We start from the raw sequence: 20570 nt of genomic DNA, 5'->3' as shown, positions 1-20570 counted from the left end.
TTGAAAGGGCAGTTGTACCAATTTTCCTCAAAACTTGGTAAATGTGGTAAAGTTCTGCTGATTTCCGTCATCCAACCATGTGCAAGCAAAAAACGCTGTGTTTTCTTTTTTTCCTTGCCATCTTATTGAGTATTTTTTACCCTTTTTTTCATAAACTGACGTTTTACCACATTTACATTTACTAAGGAAAGTGAGTGCAACTTCACTTGCAAAATGTACAATCTATTTGCCTTTAGCAAATCCACCCCATTGTCAAGCTTGTTGCCCTTGTCTGGGCATAGGTTTTATTTCCTGCTACATGCCCTAAAATGTGTGAGACATAATTTTTTCTTCTAAATGCTGCTTAAATAAAAAAATAAAAATAAAACAGCCATGGGTAAATACAGGAACTAGTCACTTTGCAGCATTATGTGTTATAATTTAAAGAGACATAGAGCCTCTAAGTCTCCATTCACACTAACACGACTTGTCAGGCGACTTGGTCAGCCTGACAAGTCGTGCACCATCACGGTCCATTGACTGCTACAGGAGCCGTTCTAATAGGAGCGACACAAGTCGCTCCGACTTAGAAAAAGGGTCCTGTACTACTTTGGGGCGACCTGGAGCGACTTGCATAGACATTCATTTTATGAAGTCCGTGCAAGTCGTGCCAAAGTCGCGCTGCACGCGACTTCACAGGTCGCCCCGAAGTCGGATCCGACATAGTGTGAATTGAGTCTAAGGGTCTCTTAATAAATGTATTACATTTTATCAATTGATACATATAGTCTGCCCATTAAAGTTGATACATTTATACATTATATTACTGTTCCTAAAGGATAACCATGTAAACTCTTCTGTTCCAGAATGTTTAATGGCATCATTATTTATATTACAATGATTTTTCATTACATTTTTAAAATAAAAAAACAGTTAATAGTTACCATTGCAGCAATAATGTATGGAGCTCACATATAAGTATGAATAAATCACAAATGCAAATTATTATTTTACCTGGGCTATTGGAATGGCGTCAGCGTAGAAGACTAGTCTCTAAGTGAAGATCACCTTTTGTAAAAGTTTGTCTCAATGTTCTCTCCTAGCTTGGTCACAATTTTCTTCCAGACACATAGAGGGCTGGCACACAGATAGGAGTCCTCCTTCCCTTTCTTTTCATTGGTTACCGCATCTCAAAAACGTCCATGTTTCACCCATAATATTTAATGCTACATTTGCACAGGTATTATATTGCAATGTCCTCAGTACTTACATATACAGAAAATGTTGTATAATACAAGATACTACTAAGGTGTAAAATATCACCTACAAAGTTTGACATCTAACCAGAAACAGCATTAGCTAGTCAAACATTCAGTTCTGTACGATACATTAACCTTTGCACTTTGTTTTTCCTGTAGAAAAGGTTAAGCCAGATGAAATATTAACTAGATTCTCAATAGAATCAGCTTTATCAGTTACTATTTCCATTTATTTAAAAAAAGAAGAATGAATAGGAATAAAACAGTGGCTGGTTATATGGTATGTGCCCTAAATAGAAATGTAATGCAAACAACGAGGCAATCTTACTTCAAGAGGAAGTAAACTTCCTCTACTGACTTTTACCTATAGGTAAGCCTAAAATTGGTCTTACCTTTAGGTATGGTAAATATGTCCTAAACATGGACTGTTTAGGAGATATTTATATTACATGCAGCCAGTGACATGACTGAAGGAACGGCCACTCATGCCGTTCCTTCCAAGCCCTGTGCCGCAAATGGCGGCTCCCGTGCGTTGGAGTGACGTCATGGCGGTTTCGGCCAGTAACAGAGCCAAAGCCCGCAAACCCGGATGCAAGACAGGTGAAGATGGAAACGGCTGCAGCACTGACATTGCGGAGCTGGAACAGCTTTGTTTCAAGGTTAGTTTCACATAATGTGCTAGTATGCGATGCGATGCATACTAGCACATTATGACTTTACCTTGCAGGAACAAAAGAAAAAAACATCCAGAAGTATACAACTGCTTTCAGTTGTATAAGGATCCCAGGCTTGGCCCCTTCTTGTGTCAAAGACACCAACGTGTACACTTGGGGGGAATATTTTTAAAGCATTGAATCTGACGTTTACCAATCATTTGCTGAAGGTGAACTATCCAGATTCACGTTTTAAATATTAGTGGTTGATTCACATCAATGTGCATTGATCAAGCCAAATTGTGGTAAAAGGGCATTCACGATCGGTTGGTTTCTCTGGGTGGAGATTCCATGGCTGTGTATCTATTATGGATGTTCCAATAAAGTAACTCAGAAGAGCATAGTTTTGAGTTCAGTTCTTATCCTTTCACTTTCATTTTACAATAAAGAAATGCTATAAACTTATACAAAGTATCTGTAAAGATTTATCTGAATTGTAAGCTTGCGTGTTATTTATTTATAACAGGTACTTATATAGTGCTATCAATTTATGCAGCGGTTTACATATATAGTATATCAGAATTAACCACTTGCCGACCGCTCACTGGAGCTCTACTGCGGCAAAGTGGTTAGTTCCCGTCCAGCGACGTAGACCTATGTCGCTGGACTCCTCCACTTGTGGGCGGCGCACGCGCGCCGCCGAAGGCTCGCTCCCGCTGTATTCAGTCGCAGCAGGAGTCGGGCCAGGGGAGGAGCGGCGGTGATCACCGCCACCCTTCCCCAATCATCGGGGATTCGAGTTTGGAGATCCGCCCGCTTGTGTAAACAAAGCGGGTGGATCTCCTAAGTGACAGACAGTGACAGATTGCAGGGTTCAGCATAGCTGAACCTGCGCTCTGTCCCTGTGTCACTCAGTCACCTCCCCCCACACACGTTAGTAAGCACCAGGCATACATTAACCCCTCCCTCTCCAATAAAATTAACCCCTTCCCTGCCAGTGTCATTTTTACAGTAACAGTGCATATTTATAGCACTGTTTACTGTAGTAATGTCACTGGTACCCCAAAAAGTGTAAAAAATGTCAGTCAAGGGTCCGATCTGTCGCAGTCCCGCAAAAAAAAAAAATCGCAGATCGCCGCCATTACTCGTTAAAAAAAAAAACACCAAAAATGACAGAAATCTTTCCCTTAGTTAGTAAACGCAATAACTTTTGCGCAAACCAATCAAAATACGCTTATTGTGATTTTTTTTTACCAAACATAGGTAGCAGAAAACAAATTGGCCAAAAATTGTAAAAAATTTAGATTTTTAATTTTTTTGGGGGGGGGGGGGGGGAATTTCATATAAAAAAATTTGAAAAATATTGTTATTTTTTCAAAATTTACGCTCTTTTTTTGTTTATAGCGCAAAAAGTAAAAATCGCACAGGTGATCAAATACCACCAAAAGCAAGCTCTGTTTGTGGGAAAAAAAGGACGTAAATTTTGTTTGGGTACAGCGTCGCACGACCACGCAATTGTCAGTTAAAGTCGCACAGTGCCGAATCGCAAAAAGTGGCCTGGACGTAAGACAGCAAAATCCTCCGGTGGTAAAGTGGTTAAAAAAAAAAAAAGCTGTACCTGGAGTTGGGATTTACCAGGCGCCATTAATAAATCTATTTTTTTGCATGTTTGGGCTGTTATGCCTTACTCACTTGCATCAATACATTTTTAATGTGCATTTATGTATCTGCACATAATTATAGCACACATTATTGACGATTACAACTTCTTTTGTTTTAGTTTCCTGGCTTCTAGAGCAGGTTTTTTAAAACCATGCATTCAAAGCACACAAAGCGTATATTTTTGCAAACAAGCATTCGCTTCTAACATTCTAACCCTCCAACGTTCTAAAATAATTACCCATTCTAAATTTATGAATGGGGCACCTAAACTAAATTTATTTTCAGATGCAGTGCACTGTTGTACAGGAAAATTGTGTAAACATTGGATATAATCTCATGTAAATAGACTTTTTATCATTGGAAGGAATGGAGCACCTTCAGGTAAGCCTGATCTTACTTTGTTTTATGTTATAATATATATTCTACTTTGGTATGATCACAGGTTAGAGTAGGCTGTACAGAGATGCCTATATTTAAAAAATACAGCTCCGCCTCCTACATGTATTTATGAGCACCCAATACCTTGCAAACGGATAACACAAGTTCTCTTTGAAGATTGTTAGAGCTGGGAAATTTGGTATTGCATAGCTCCCAACTGTCCCTGATTTCGAGGGACTGTTCCTGATTTGGATCAAAGTCCCTCTTTCCTCCACATTTGTCCCTCATTTTGGTATGATCTACACAGTTGTATATAAAATGCACTTTTTATCTTTCAAAAAGTGTTTCACAGTGCTAAACCTTTCATCCAATTTCTAAATTGAAGTATAAAGGAATAGTCGTGGTAAACAAAAAGCACTTGTGGGTTTAACTAATCATTTTTTGTATAATTCTCCTATGCCCACATACTTTTGCTAATAGGTGTCCATTATTCCCATGTCAAAAAGTTGGGAGGTATGGTATTGTACTTTGAAAATATCTATGCATTTATAGATTACATAAGTATTTAATAAGTCATTACATAAGTAGGTTAACATTGATTTTTATTGTACAGGTTTACTATCAAGTATTATTATTAAATAATAATTAAATCATACATTTCTAGTAACATTAACCACTTGCCGACCAGTCACGTTGACTGTACTGCGGCCAAGTGGCTCGATTCCGCCCAGCGTCGTAGACCTACGTCGCTGGATTCCTCCCCTTCTGGGCGCCGCTCGCGCGCCGCCGGAGGCTCGCTCCCGCTGTGTTCAGTCACAGCGGGAGTCGGGCCAGGGGAGGAGCAGCGGCGATCGCCGCCGCTCTTCCCCGATCGTCGGAGAATCGAGTCTGGAGATCCGCCCGCTTGTGCATAGCTGAACATGCGATCTGTCCCTGTGTCACTCAGTCACCTCCCCCCACACACGTTAGTAAGCACCAGGCATACATTAACCCCTCCCTCTCCAGTAAAATTAACCCCTTCCCTGCCAGTGTCATTTTTACAGTAACAGTGCATATTTATAGCACTGATTACTATAGAAATGTCACTGGTACCCCCAAAAGTGTCAAAAATGTCAGTCAAGGATCCGATCTGTCTGCTGCAATGTCGCAGTCCCGCAAAAAAAAAAAATCGCTGATCGCCATTACTCGTTAAAAAAAAAAACACCAAAAATTACAGAAATCTTTCCCCCTTAGTTAATAAATGCAATAACTTTTGCGCAAACCAATCAAAGTATGCTTATTGTGATTTTTTTTACCAAACATAGGTAGCAGAAAACAAATTGGCCAAAAATTTTAAAAAAATTAGATTTTTAAATTTTTTTTTGGGGGGGGGGGGGGGATTTCATATAAAAAAATGTGAAAAATATTGGTATTTTTTCAAAATTTACGCTCTTTTTTTGTTTATAGCGCAAAAAGTAATAATCGCATAGGTGATCAAATACCACCAAAAGAAAGCTCTGTTTGTGGGAAAAAAAGGACGTACATTTCGTTTGGGTACGGCGTCGCACGACCGTGCAATTGTCAGTTAAAGTTGCACAGTGCCGAATCACAAAAAGTGGCCTGAACGTAAGACAGCAAAATCCTCCGGTGGTAAAGTGGTAAATAACCCTTTAATGTAGCCCTTTAACTGGGTTTTAATGCCCGGGAGGCAGTGTGACGTCTCATCACACCACATGTGACCACTGAGATGGATAGCTGTCACAGGATCGAGGGAAGCCGTGACTGGGGCCTGTCGGTGACAGCTCGATCAGTGTACTGGGAGTGCATAGTAAGCCCGCTCTCAGCACACAACCTCAGGCTCCCCATGGATACATATGTGCGGCGGCTGGGTGTCAATGCCCATTTTTCTTGCCGCAACATATACGCATTAGATATATTCTAATCTTCATGAGATATTCTAATTATAAATGTTTTTCTTAAATTATAAATGATGTACCTAAATTAATTATGTAATAATTTGTATACTTTCATATGTCCCTATTTATTTTCACATTTTAATTTTTTTTATTTAGAATGTTGCATTTTATATAGAGATTTGTAAATTCTTCCTGCAGTGCTCATATCTAAGCAAAGGTAGGATGTGATAAGAATTCCCTCCTCAAGGCACACCTGTGTGTTGCCCGTGAACTATATAGATACCGTTTCTTTTTTTCCCTGCTGCGATGTTTACCATTGAGAGCTTCCGAGTATACAGGAGTATATGACCTACCTATATGGCATCGCTAGGTCAATCAGCACTTCATACTAGGGTTGCCACTTCAACTCTTTAAACCAGGACACACATTAATTACACAGGTTCTGTGGCTGATTAAGGTGGTAATTATACTCACTTGGTGCCTAAGGCCCATTTCACACATACGGGACCGTTCATTTCATCAGTTTAGTCATGTCAAAATGGATCAGTTTTTCATCCATTTTTCATCAGTTTTTCATCCATTTTTCATCCATTTTTTATCCGTTCTTCATTCGTTTTTCATCTGTTTTTCTTTTTTTACATCGGACCGTTTGTCAGTTTACATCTGTTTTTCGTCTGATCCATTTTTTTAACGGAAGAAAAATAGTGCTTTCATCTGTTAAAAAAAAACAGATATTGACGGAAGCGGATGAAAACGGAAGTAAACAGATGATCATCCGTTGTCATCCGTTTTTCTATAGAGATGCACTGATGTCCATTTTTCATCCGTCGACGGATGGATGTAAAACAGACAAATGGTCCGTATGTGTGAAAGGGGCCTAAAGCCCCGTACACACGCACAGATTGTTGGCCGTAAATTGTCGGCCAACGACCGATCGGCCGATTGTAGGCTTGTTAGTATGATGCTTCCGACAACCAACTGCGAATTTTCGGCCGAAAAAAATCTGGTGTGCATGCTATAAAATTTTTGTTGGCCAACAACAGAATGGCCGATTGTTCCTCAGTCAGTACAGATTTCGGCAGACAAAAATCAGATGAGCAAGACTGGGCATGCTCAGAGAAGAAAAAACACATGGAAAGTCAACCATCACATGACATCACTTCTGAAGTTGGTTTTTGTTGGCCAACAAAAGTCCAGTGCAAGTCTAGAGCACATTTCAACCAACAAACGACACTGGACAAAAGACGGCCGATCGGTCGGCCAACAATCTGTGCATGTGTACGAGGCTTTATGTGCATTTTATTAGCCTCAGAACCTGTGTAATTATTATGTGTCCTGGATTAAAGGGATGAGGTGGCAACCCTAGTTCATACCATATGCGTTCCAGTTAGGGTTGCCGCCTCATCCCTTTAATCCAGGACACATGCTAATTACACAGGTTCTGAGGCTAATATAATGCAGATAAGGTACCAAGTGAGCTTAATTACCACTTTAATTAGCTACAGATCCTGTGTACTTAATGTGGGTCCTGGTTTAAATGGATGAGGTGGCAACCCTAGTTCCAGTGCATTTTTTTTTCTTCATTCAAAACGCATAGAAACTAGGTTACATGGTTTACATGGTTTTCCATAGCATAGTTCACACCAGTGAATGCAGTTCCAGTGTGTTGTCGTTTCAGGAAAAAAAAATAGAACATGCTGCATTCTTCCTGCAAGAAACTGAAATAGGAGTTAAAACGCATTAAAATTGCAACAAAACGCATCAAAAAAGGCATAAAAAATGCACCAGAACACATCAAAAACGTGTCAAAAACACGCCTGCATAAACACTTTCAGAACAGATCTGGAGGACGTTTTTGCGGTATGAACTAGCCCTGAGCCCTCGTTCACACTTGTGCAATTTGTCATAAGATTTAACAGGTCAAATCGCATGATACGTCGCAACCTATTGCAATCACACTGATTTGCAAAACTAGTTCCCGCATGAAGCTGCACAGATGTCTTTCAAGTCACACCCGAAGTCGCGGCTTTAAAATTGTGCAGTTTCAGATGAAGTTGCACGATTTTAAAGCCGTGTTTAGTGTGAATGAGGGCTGAGAGGGCATAGCTCTGTGTGAGCTTCAACTCTAGTAAACTGCAGCCGCAGCTGATTTTGTCTTTTAATCCTTCTCTGCTTCAGTTTTTAACTGGTGAAATGACAGCTGCCGCAGGTTTCCTGTTTCATGGTGGCTCCTTTCTCTTGCAGTATCCTATGGAGTCACCCTTGCATGCAGGACTAGAGCTGTGCCTCCTCACTCTGTGTGGCATCAATAAAAAGACACAGCCCAAAAGCCTTGGATGGCACCCCCCTCGCTCCTACATTTTCCAAACGAACACACTGACTGAAGACTGTCTACTGTTAACTCTTTCCTGGGGAGACCGGAGGGAAAAGTGATACTAAAGTCTTATTTTTTATTTTGTTTAAGAATGACAAACATGTCATCCTTACCTCCTCTGTGTAATAGTTTTGCACAGAGCAGCCCCGATCCTCCTCTTCTCTGGTCCCTCGTTGGCACTCCCTCCTGCCCCGCCCTCTCTCTCTTTCCTCATTGGCTCGCTGACTTCGATTGACGCCTGCTGCTGTGCCAATCAGGAGGGAGAGTCCGCAGGCTTTGTGGCTCTTGGGCAATATCGCTGGATAGAGATGGGCTCAGGTAAGGATTAGGGGGCTGCTGCACACAGAAGGTTTTTTTTTTTATATCTTAATGCATAGACTGCAATAAGATAAAAAACCTTCTGCATTTAGAACCACATTCAGGCCTCATGCACTCTTGATGTTTTTACAGCTGCTGTTTTTGGCTTCAGACGTTTTTTCTGCATCCCAGCATGTTATGCTATGTGTCCATTCACACATAGGCTGTTATCAGCAGTTTTTGGCAGGGGGCATGTCCTGGCTGGTAGAAAAAAAAAAAACAGAACTAGAGGGTTTTGAGAGGAGTTTTTCAGCTGAAAAAAACACTCTAAGGCCCCTTTCACACAGGCAGAGATCTGCCTGTTCGTTTTTTTGGCGGATCTGAACGGTCCAAATCTGAACGGTCCCCCCATGCATTCCTATGGGGCATCGGATGTCAGCGGAGACATGTCCGCTGACATCCGACCCGAACCGATCCGTCAAATCTGGACGGATGGAAACCCTATTTTCCATTCGTCCAGCGGATCGGATCGGATGGGATCAGATGAGAACGGACCGACGGTCCGTTCCCATCCGATTTTCCCCATAGAGATGCATAAGGGCCTGACAGCTGTGTCTCCGCACACAGCACGGAGACACAGCTGTCATCCTTCTGCTCAGTGGGGGATCGGCGGCTCGATCCCCCGCTGAGAAAAGCGGAGTCCGTTTGACGGACATAGTGTGTGAAAGAGCCCTAACTCTGATAAAAGCTTAGAAATGCTGAAAAATGCCAAAAAAGCTGAAAAACGCAGCTATTCTGCATTTAAATGCATAAATCAAATTTTTTTTATCATTTTAGGCCGATTTGTGTTCTGCTACATATTTTTGGTAAAAAAAAATCCCAATAAGCGTATTTTTGATTGGCTTGCGCAAAAGTTATCACATCTACAAACTAGGGGAAAAATTTATGTCATCTTTATTTATTTTTTTATTTTTACTAGTAATGGCTGTGATTTTTAGCGGGACTGTGACATTGCTGCGGACAGATCGGACACCTGACATTTATGACACTTTTTGGGGGACCAGTGACATTACTACAGTAATCAGTGCTAAAAATATGCACTGTTACTGTACTAATGACACTGGCAGGGAAGGGGTTAATGCCAGGGGCGATCAAAGGGTTAGGTGTGAGCCTAGGGGGGTGTTCTCTAACTGTGGGGGGGGGGATGGACTTGTAATATCAACACAGAGATATGTGTTGCTAAATAGCAGGAACACAGGGGCATTGTGTTGATACCAGAGAGAACAATGGTCTGCTGTGTTTACAACAGCAGACTGCCATTCTCTCTTCGCGGGGAGCGATCACGGGTGGCCGGCGGCAATCGTGGCCGCCGACCCCATGCCTCGGCTTCCCCGAGGGTGCAGGCGCATGCCTTTGGCGGCGCGCGCCCACAGGAGCGCTTACGTGAACCGCCGTACGAGTACGGCGATTCGCGGGAACTTGCCATTGTATAACTGCGGCGGCTGGTCGGCAAGTGGTTAATGATTATTTACAGAGTAGTTACAGATCTTTTGCTGATACTGATAGATGATCTGACACAGTACAACCAGCTTTGTCAATACAGATACTATTGCTTTCTGTTTTCTAGTGTATACATGATGTCTGGGTAGCCTCATGTCAATGTAGCACTCCATGTGCTAATAAACACTGATATTGTCCTTAAACTGCTTACGTCTCCTCTCTAAAACTGCTTCTTGGTTTTCACTGTTTAATTCATTATCACAGTGATACTCCCTGGAAATATATCATGTTTATTGGCTGCTGAGGGATTTGTAAAATCTATTTGTGCACATCTCCATAAGATGAAATGAGTGAAATAACATAAACTGTGAGGAATATCCTCATGCGGTTCTATTATTTATTTCACTGCTAATAATGCAATTAGCTAAAAAATGATCACATAGTTATTTTTAGCACCTTTTTCAATGTGTGACTTTGACACTACTAATACAAAGATTTTTTATAGCAATTGTCTGCTTATATTTTTCTTATTTTTAAATAATGTGAACTTGATATTGCCAGATTCAAATAAACTTATATTGTGAGCTTAGTTCTGGTCCTATCACTTAAAGTGGATGTAAACCCCATTCATGAAATCTGACCTGGGCACATATATCTGTGGTGTTTACTTATCTCTCTCTCCAAAGCCCTAAGTCCTGTGTTTTTCTGCTGCTCTGTTCCTCTGTTATCAGCATTATAACTTCTGACAAGATCTCTGACACAGGAGATAAAAGCAGCTGGAAATTTGTGTTGGGGTGGGTGCATAGAGATAGATTAGCAGAGAGCTGGTCTATTCACAGCACAGCTCTGCATGTTTCTTCCTTCCTCTGCCTATGTGGAGGGGGGTGTGTGCCTTTCCTCCAATCAGCTGTCACACAGTGTATGCCAGGACTCCACACCCAGTGCTGGAACAGGAAGAAAAAATTCTAATATGCTGTTCATTTTCTAAACAGTGTAAAGCTGGAGACAGCAGATATACATATAAAGCCTATGTAGGGGGATTTGTTTCATCTATGTGTATCGGAGGCTGTTAACTTCACTGGGTATATGTGAGGGTTTACATCCGCTTTAAATAATGGGAATAGAACAAGTAAAATATTTTTACTATAAAATTAAGGCCTCTTGATCCTCTTGGGAAAGAGAGCCTTGACTCATGGGGCATGGCCAGGAAGTTCAGCCCTTGGGGGGGGGGGGGTGGAGTCATGGCGGAGGTGGTTGCAGTAGATTGGTCAGCTGGATGGGGGCTTGAGCCTGAGCTCACTGAAAGTTATTCTCCCCATGGAATGCTGGGTCTTTTTTGACGCAACGCATGGAGGAAAGAGCTGCCCACCCTTCCACCCCCCTTTTTGATGGAATGTAACCAGCTTTGCTTTAGTGGCGTTTTTTTGACCTTGCCAGCATTAATACTTGGTAATGGGCTGTGCCCTTGACTGGAAGTTGGAGTTAGTCTGTCCAGCACTTAAGGTAAGGACAGGCCCCATTTGGAATTGATTGTTACACATGCTCACAGTACAACTATGAGCAGCACTGGTTTAAAGTGTTAGCATGTTCTGTGTTGGAAATGAAATAAAGCTGTGGCCTTGCTCAACTCAATTATTATAAGTGTGGTGTTTTCTACTGGGGAGAGTGCAAGGGATTTTCAAATGTTAAGTTGGTTTCCTAGGAGTATGCGCCTCATCAGTCAAGTGTTATTCTGGACTCTTTCTAGTGCTGGTCACTTCACAAAACGAAACTGTAAAAGAGTATGGTGCTGCAACCATGCAATCTCACATGGATAACATGGAGCATACGAGTGTCAGATCTACAGCCGTACAACTGTCACAGAAACATCCCAATCAAACGGACTGACATCGCCATATGTATGCATTGCTCGGTAAATTCTTCTTTTATTTTACACAGGATTACACAGCCTTGCACACATGTTGAGTATGTTGACCCATTTCACCCCAGTGGGCTTTAGCCATAAAGCCTACCCAGGTGCTAAAGTTGACACAGGAGAACAAAGGAGACTCCGATGTCATCAGTTGAAGAGTAGATTAAAGTGTGTCAAGAAAGTATCATATGAAACGTCAGATATAAAAAGTCCAATGTCTCAATGCCTTAATTGTCACCCCTGAACTTTGAGGTGATCGTCTGTTTTCAGTACAGCTAAACATCCATCATTCTCCTTTACAAAGCTTGCTACCTTGACACCGTATGTTCTTATATAGCCAGACTTGGCATTTCAGTTCTGCATGATTGAAATCAATTTTATTGGGGGGCGTGACCGGAAGCGGACCGAGGCGGACGTCTTTGTGAGGAGCTCCGCCGCTCAGGTACAATCGTCCGCAATCCTCCCTCCCTGCTCAGCCCAACGGCTCATCCGCACTCCATCACGACTCTCCGGACCCTGGGGGACCTGCCAGACCAAGAATTTTTTCAATCGGACCAGGATTTCCGCTCGCGGCCTACCTAGGCCTGAAGCCGGGGACTTTCCTGAGGACCGGACCCCGAGGCCTGCGCGGCCGCCGCGGCCGCCATCCGGCGCTTCAGAGGGGAGGTAGGCACTATTCAAGTACCCACTCACCATCCTGCCCTACAGACCTACCCCCCTCTGCCTTAATCTGCCCCACAGCACCTCAGGGACCATCTCCACAGCCAGACAGTCAGCACCAGGCCGCCATCTTCCCGGCCCCCCCACGCTCGCTGGGCATCCCTGGGTCTCCATCCCCCAGCCAGGACTCCGGACCCAGACCTCACCTTCACCCTGGGTAGGTCCGAATGACCGTTGGCCCCTCTGAGCAGGACATGTCCGCCTAGTGCTCCGCATCTCTGGGGGCATTACAGCCTCGCCGCAACGAGTCACAGCTACTAACCTAACCACATACAGACCCACCGGCTGCCAGGGACCTCTGGGGTCCACCCACGATGGTCTACGGCGGACCGAAGAACAAATTTAAGAATAAATCCATCAGGGACGCTCTCCTCAAGACCGCTCCTAAGATGGCGGCGGGGCCATCTACCCGCTCGCCTCACGCAACTCCTCACACCAAGCCTGTGGCGCTGCACCCAGACGGTGAGACAGACTATGATTTTGGCCTCACACCCCTAACTTTTAGGGGAGACACGCTGCAGCCAGACCTGCTCCAGCAATTTGAACGGATGCTCACTAGAGCCCTCAAAAACACCTCGGATGCCATTACTGACAAGCTCACCAGGGAAATCAGGGAGGTGGGCCACCGCACTACTCTCGCACAACGCACTGAGGTACTAGAACTCACAGCAGGCAATCATTCTGAGGACTTGGAAGCCCTTCGAGAGGAGAATTCATCCCTACACTCCCGCTTGGAGGACTTTGAAAACAGGGCCAGAAGATCCAATGTCAGGATCAGAGGTATCCCAGAGTCTGTGGAGGACCTTCAATCCACCATCACTGCCTTATTTCAGGAACTATCCCCATCAATTCCTATAGAGCGTTTGGAAATGGACAGGATCCATAGATCACTGGCCCCGCGCTCAGATGACGGTCCCCCTAGGGACATCATAGTGAAACTTCACTTTTTTCGCACTAAAGAACAACTCATGGTGGCTGCCCGTAATAGGGATTCCCTAATTTTCCAGGGTCACCGTTACCAACTCTTCCAGGATTTATCCCAAGCTACCCTGGCTAAACGTAAGGCTATGAAGCCGCATCTCCTTGTTCTTCAACACCACAAGATTACCTACAGATGGATCTTCCCCTTTGCTGTCCACTTCTCCTACAAAGGCTCCTCTTACCAATGTAAATCTCCTGAGGATCTCCATGGTACTATTCGTGAACTCCACCTGACACCCCCCGATCATTCTCCTGAAGGCTCCAAGCGCCGTGCTGCATCATCCTCTCCACAGAAGACCCAAGCTCACCAGGATCATATCTCCCAGCACGGGATCCACAAGAGAGGTCGCTATTCAACACCAGCTCCAGCCCCGGCTCCTGAGGACACCATGGACTGAGGACACCCCGCGGTGTTCACCTGCTCTTTGTTACTAGGACGGTTGTCTAGCTGCCCTGCTGATCCCTTTCTTTGATGCCACCTTTTTTGGTATCCTCCTGGAACCGTAACTATAATGTTTTCATATATTTACATATGCGTTTTTTTTTTTTTTTGGTACCTACCAGGACGTACCACTTCTGTAGGTGAGACTGGTGGCAGAGTTTCCCTACATTGGATTTTTTTTTTTTTCTTTTTCTTCAATTTTACTTTTTCTTCAATTTTAAATTTTTTTTTTTTTTTTTTTATTATTTTTCTCTCATTGTTGCTTCTATCGTATTGCCCTGATTTGTATTACTGTTTGTGCTCTGATATGTTATTGACTCGTTACCTCCACTTGCGTTATGCTTGCTACTAGGCTGTCCCTACCCCAGAGACTGCTCATTGCACCCCACTTGTAGTCCTTCAGTACCCGACCTTTTTGGACTGGTATCTCTTGGACAGGTTGACTCCTCCTGGCGGGCAGTTTACTTCCTTCCAGAGGATCCTCTTTTCTCATTTTTCCTTCCCTCCCCTTCCATTCTTGAGTTTTTTCTCTCCCCCATTTCCCTTCCTCCCCCCTTTCCCGCCCTCTTGATCCTGCTCCTCCTGTCTTCCGTCCCCACCCGGAGAGAGTCCCCCGCCCGCCGTTCCTGCCTCCTACCCCTGCCACGCTACACTTGCACTCCATTATGTCCACCTTAAACGTTCTTACTCTAAATGTACAAGGCCTAAATTCCCCCTCCAAACGTGTGAAGGCATTCCGATCGTTCTCTTCGCTATCGGTTCATGTGGCTTGCCTTCAGGAAACGCACTTTTCCACTCATTCGACTCCCAAACACTTTGGTCACCAATACCCACAGGTCTACACTGCCTCTGCTCCCACGAAGCAACGGGGTGTGCTGATAGCATTTCACAGAACTACCTCATTTACTCTACAGAAGGAAATAAAAGACCCTGAGGGTCGCTACCTCATACTGCTAGGACGGCTCCTTGACTCGGATGTCAATATAGTTTCATACTATGCTCCTAATAAGAAACCCCAGGCCTTCCTTTCCCACCTATTGTCTGTCACGGATACCCACAAACGGGGTACCCTCTTGCTTTGTGGCGACTCCAATCAAGTACTCTATCCTCTGCAGGACAAATCTCCCGCTCCACTATCCGCTCAGCGCCTCTCTTTCCAACAACTCCTAACTCAACATTCCTTAGTGGATACGTGGCGTGAACACAACCCACGCCGACGACAGTACACGTACTATTCCCATCCACATAAGCTGTTTTCGCGAATTGACCACATCTTGATCCACATGGGCACATTTCCTCTCCTTTCCACCTCCACTATCATCCCCTGCGCCTGGTCTGATCATGATGCGGTCATCTCCTCCTTCTCTTCCTTGGTACCTAAACCCAACCTTCGCTCTTGGCAGATCAATGACGGTATGCTGGCTAACCCGACCCACCGTCTTGAATTGGAGCACGCAATTTCTGACTATCTGTCCACCAACACTCATCCGGACACGTCCCCACTCCTGTTGTGGGAAGCCCACAAACCGGTTATACGGGGGGTTTGCATTAGCCGAACCTCTCACCTCCGTAAGGAACGTCGCCTCTTACTACAAAACTTAGAAGCTGCCTTCTATAAGGCCTCCGCAGACTTCCAAGCCGCCCCCTCGCCCTCCAGGAAACAAGCCCTCGATAAAGCTCGACTTGAGCTTGATCTTCTCCTTTCAGAATCGGCGGAACAACTACTCCGAAAGTCGAAACACACTTTATATATGAAAGCTAATAAACCTGACACCTTTCTTGCCTTGACGCTTCGCAAAGCCGATTATACTCCCAAACCTATACGCCTTAAGCAGGCTAAGGACACATACACCTGTAATCCCCTTAAAATTCTCCGCACCTTCCGTGATAAACTATCCACGCTCTATAAGGACCCCTCCACATTTGACCGCACTCGCTTAGATGCCCTCCTGTCTTCTGTCCATCTCCCTGCACTGTCCGCTTCCCACAGGGAGAATCTTGATAAACCCATAACTGCTGAGGAACTCTTACAGGCAATTAAGACTTTGAAACCACGTAAGCGTCCGGGCCCTGACGGCTTTTCTGCTACATACTATAAACGCTTTGCCTCTGTTCTTATCCCCCCGTTGGTAGGGGCACTTAACTCCCTGCTGGACGGTCACTCCTTTCACACGGATTCGCTCATGGCTGCTATTTCCATGATTCCTAAACCCAATTCGGATGATACCTCCTGGTCCAATTATAGACCCATCTCTATACTCAACATTGACATCAAACTGCTTGCCAAGGTCCTGTCCTCTCGCCTCAATGTGGTCATAGGCACTTTGGTCCATGCTGACCAGACGGGTTTCATCCCATCCCGCCAGGCTGGCGATAATATTCGTCGGGCCACCCTGCTGGCACACATTGCCAGGAAACGCCGAATTCCCTCTTGCTTTCTCTCCCTGGACATTAGCAAGGCATTCGATTCTCTGTCTTGGCCATACCTCACCTCCATCCTTGATCGCTGGGGTTTTGGCTCCCACTTCCTGCAATGGGTGAATGCCCTCTACAAGAACCCTAGAGCGTACGTCTATTATTCAGGCTATAGGTCGGACCCTTTCCCCATTGAGCGCGGCACGAGACAGGGTTGTCCCCTTTCCCCCCTGCTATTTGCCTTGGCCATTGAGCCCCTTGCGATCCTCATACGATCCAATCCGAATATTCGTGGAATTGAACTGGGGGGTCACCACCATAAACTCTGCCTTTTTGCGGACGATGTCCTGCTTTTTCTTACTGCCCCTCTCACGTCTGCCCCTAATCTCCTTGATACCCTAACTAAATTTGGATCACTTTCGGGCCTTGTTGTCAACCCACGGAAATCTCTAGCCCTCAATGTATCCCTCTCAGCCGAAGACCTTAACCACCTCAAGTCTTCCCTCCCGTTCCCTTGGGCCAACTCCTACATCCCCTACTTGGGCGTCAAGTTCACAGCTGACCCTGTTGAGCTCTTTTCTGCTAATTACCCTCCCATGCTATCAACGCTTACATCGCTTATGAACAAATGGTCCTCCCTACCTCTTTCCTGGATGGGGAGAATTACAGTCCTCAAAATGTCGATCTTACCCAAGATCTTGTACCTGTTTCGGGTTCTCCCGATTGGGGTACCAGCTTACTTCTTACGCATTCTACAGAAACGGGCTTTGGAATACATTTGGGGTAACACCAAACCCCGCTTACCCCGACCGACGCTGTATCGACCACGTATCCGAGGCGGGCTTGGGGTGCCACAGTTCTCCAAATACTACTATGCTGCACAGTTGGCTCAGCTCCCTAAGTATCATGCAACAAAGGAAGTCCCATTGTGGGTCTCCATAGAAGCAATGGACTGTGGTCCTCTCTCTGTGGCTAACCTCCTCTGGCTCCCACCCTCACAACGGAGATGTGTTACCAATCCTATCACTAAGCACAGCCTAACCCTTTGGGATAGACTTAAACGTCGTTTTCACCTTCAGTCCCCCCATAATCCCCTACTTTCTTTTCTCCGCAACCCCTCGTTCTACCCAGCCTGGTACTCCCGGACTTCTTTCTCCGAGTGGACTAGGGTTGGCTTGATACGTGCTTACCAGTTCTTCACTCCCCGGGCTTTTCAAACCTTCCCAGCCCTGCGCGAGGCCCACAACCTCCCTCCTGGCGAATTGTTCGCTACTTGCAACTGAAACACTTCTTTAGCCAGAATGCACCGGCGCGCGATAGCTCCCATGCGTTCTCCACCTTTGAACAGGCTTGCAAAACAGACCCGCATAGGAGGGGGCTCATTTCTGATCTCTATGCCCAACTCCTGTCAGTTCAAGAGACTACCCCCCCGGCATATGCTTCCAAATGGGAAAGGGACCTACACCTCTCCTTGGAAGACTCTGACTGGATCCAAATTTGGCAAGCCACTAAATCGGCTTCCCCAAATATTGTAGCCTTGGAGACAAATTACAAAGTCCTTACCAGATGGTACTTGGTCCCAGCCAGAGTCTCCAAGTATGTGCCACAATACTCACCTCGTTGCTTTCGTGGTTGCGAGTCTCTAGGTACCCATGCACACATTTGGTGGGAATGCCCCACGGTCCGTACCTTTTGGTCCGAAGTGTATCGGGTTTTATCTACAATCTTCCACACACCCCTTACCCCCGATCCTGCTTCTGCGCTCCTGAACCGCAAGCCACCTGACCTCACACATCGCCAATTTAAACTTTTCCTGTATGTCACCACAGCTGCCAAACAGACCATAGCGAAGGCCTGGAAAACTTCCTCCCTTTGTTTCCTGACCATGAAAAATAGAGTCACTCAAGCTATGATCCATGCTAAAACTGAAGCTATCCTGCTGGATAAACGTATACCTTACGAAAAGCTCTGGAAACCATGGATTGACAACTGTCTTCCGATAGGCTTTGGTGAATCTCTTGTACTAGCTTGACCTGTGGTTACCGACTCCCTGATGGCTTTGTCGATCTGAACCACATCAGTGGCCCGGGACTCCCTCCGGGCACCCTTCCTTTCCCGCATAACCCCCCCCCACTGTTTTGCCCTTCCTCTCCCCCCCGTCCTTCTTGCCCCCCTTACTCCCTTCTTTTCCCCCCCCCCCCCTTGTTGCCTCGAGTTGGCCGCTACCTAATTTGTTTCCCTATTGTGGCTGGACCACAAACTTTTGCTGCACTACGGCCTCCCTTTTTGCCCTACCCCCAGCCGCCCCTGTGCACTGTGTTTATCCCTTGTACCTGTATTCCGGGCGCCCAGCTTGCCCCTTTCCTATTCCTTAACCTGATTGTTATGCTACTACTTGCTGTTCATAATGTCATTTTGACGTGTATTCATCTGTTATGCACCACTGTTACCTATTGGTATTGTTTTGTACTACATTCCTTCTGCCTTAATAAAAACCGTTTGAACAGAAATCAATTTTATTAACCAGCCCTGATGAAATACAATTTTCTGACTCCTAAAATTTGTTGGTTCTTAGTTCTTTCTAAAATCAGTAAAGTAGATTTGCTTAACCTGAAGTTGCATCTGATACCTTCTTGACACTCTTCAGAAGAAACCGCACCCTAATAGTAAAATTTACCACAAAGGTACCTTTAGAAATGGTAAAGCGATATTAAAGGCAATTAAAAAAAAAAATAACAAACATGTTATACATATCTGCTCTGTGCAGTGGTTTTGCACAGAGCAGCCCTGATCCTCCTCTGAAAACAGATACACTTAGATACAGTAACTGCAGACTTTTTTATTCTTTGCATTCCGTATTCATGGCGACGATTTTCAATAAAAATCCACCCACCCTTTACATTCCTGGAAAATGTGTCATGCACATCATCTGGGGTTGGGGATTGCCTTTCCCTCAAAATCTTGCAGTTTATAGACAAGGTTTAGCAGGATGGCACTGATTATGCAGTGCTCCCAGGATGTACCTGTGAGGCCAAGGATAGACCACCAGTGCCTCAAAAAATCAGGAATTGCACATTCCCCCAATCCCCCCCCCCTGCACAGACCCTCTTCCCCATCCCCCCTTCCCAATGCAAATCCCTCTAAATCACCACTCCTAGCACAATCCCCACCCCCCCCCAAAGACAATTCTTTTCCCCTGCCACTCTCCAAATTCCCCTTTCAAACACAAATCACATCCAACCCTCCGCCCCAAACCCTCACATGATACCACAGTGCCCAGGGCAGCCATCTCTCCCACCCACCACTTGTCCCTGGCCCTGGCTGAGGCGTACCACTAGTGTCACTATTAATGAATGGCTGTACACTGGCTGCATGTGGGTAAACATCGTAAATTGCATGGTATTTACACCCGTAAAAAACGACACACTGATGTGATTTTGTCATGGTCTTACCTTCTTGCTGTTCTCCTTCGTTTGACATGTGCTGGCGGCCATCTTGGTTTCTGGGTTTCTTGTAGCCTCCCACCCTGCGGCTCCTCCTTCCCACTGGGAGGAGCTGGATGCCTAGCTCATATATATAGGAGGTCTGTGGCTTCAGTTCCTTGCTTGGTCCTCCTGTGTTCACATGCTTCTAAGACTGCTGCTGCTTCTGGTCCCTGATCCTGGCTTCGTCTGACTACCCTGCTGGTTCCTGATCCTGGCTTCGTCTGACTACCCTGCTGGTTCCTGATCCTGGCTTCGTCTGACTACCCTGCTGGTTCCTGACCTCTGGCTTCGCAACGACTCTGCCTCGGTTTCGCCATCCGTTTGGACTTTTGCTTTACAGCTTGATTTTCAATAAAGCCTTCTTATTTTCACTTATCTGTTGTTGTACGTCTGGTTCATGGTTCCGTGACATTAGGACCAAGCCATGAATTCTGACGGTACAGGGCCATCCTCGCTACCCACGCTGGTTGCCAGACTTGATCAGCAGGATCACCTGTTGGGTCGGTTCGCCGTGGCGTTGCAAACCCTGCTTGAACGCACGGCTCATTTCGCTCCCGTTGCCGATGGGTCGGTTGTCGCTCCTGGGCCCGCTCCTACTGCCGCTCCGGTTGTTGCGCC

The 20570-nt window shown here is 45.3% G+C and overlaps 1 protein-coding gene across 4 annotated transcripts in view; it reads right to left on the bottom strand.

Annotated features, from left to right (window-relative positions):
• The window catches only part of ZNF385B (zinc finger protein 385B), a gene marked incomplete at its 5' end in the record, with an annotated part of 556508 nt that overhangs the window by 229372 nt on the left and 306566 nt on the right, over nt 1–20570 (bottom strand). The window contains one exon of one of the 4 annotated variants that reach the window (XM_082261102.1): nt 994–1306. The exons of the other annotated variants lie outside the window; for them this stretch is intronic. Of the gene's footprint in view, nt 1–993; nt 1307–20570 lie in introns of those variants that run through there. 4 annotated transcript variants of the gene reach the window in all.

The sequence above is a fragment of the Pelophylax lessonae genome (assembly GCF_965119305.1).
Source record: "Pelophylax lessonae genome assembly, chromosome: 6".
NCBI classification, from domain to species: domain Eukaryota; kingdom Metazoa; phylum Chordata; class Amphibia; order Anura; family Ranidae; genus Pelophylax; species Pelophylax lessonae.
Note: the sequence above shows the minus strand (reverse complement) of the source record. Positions and strands in the feature narration are given on the sequence as shown.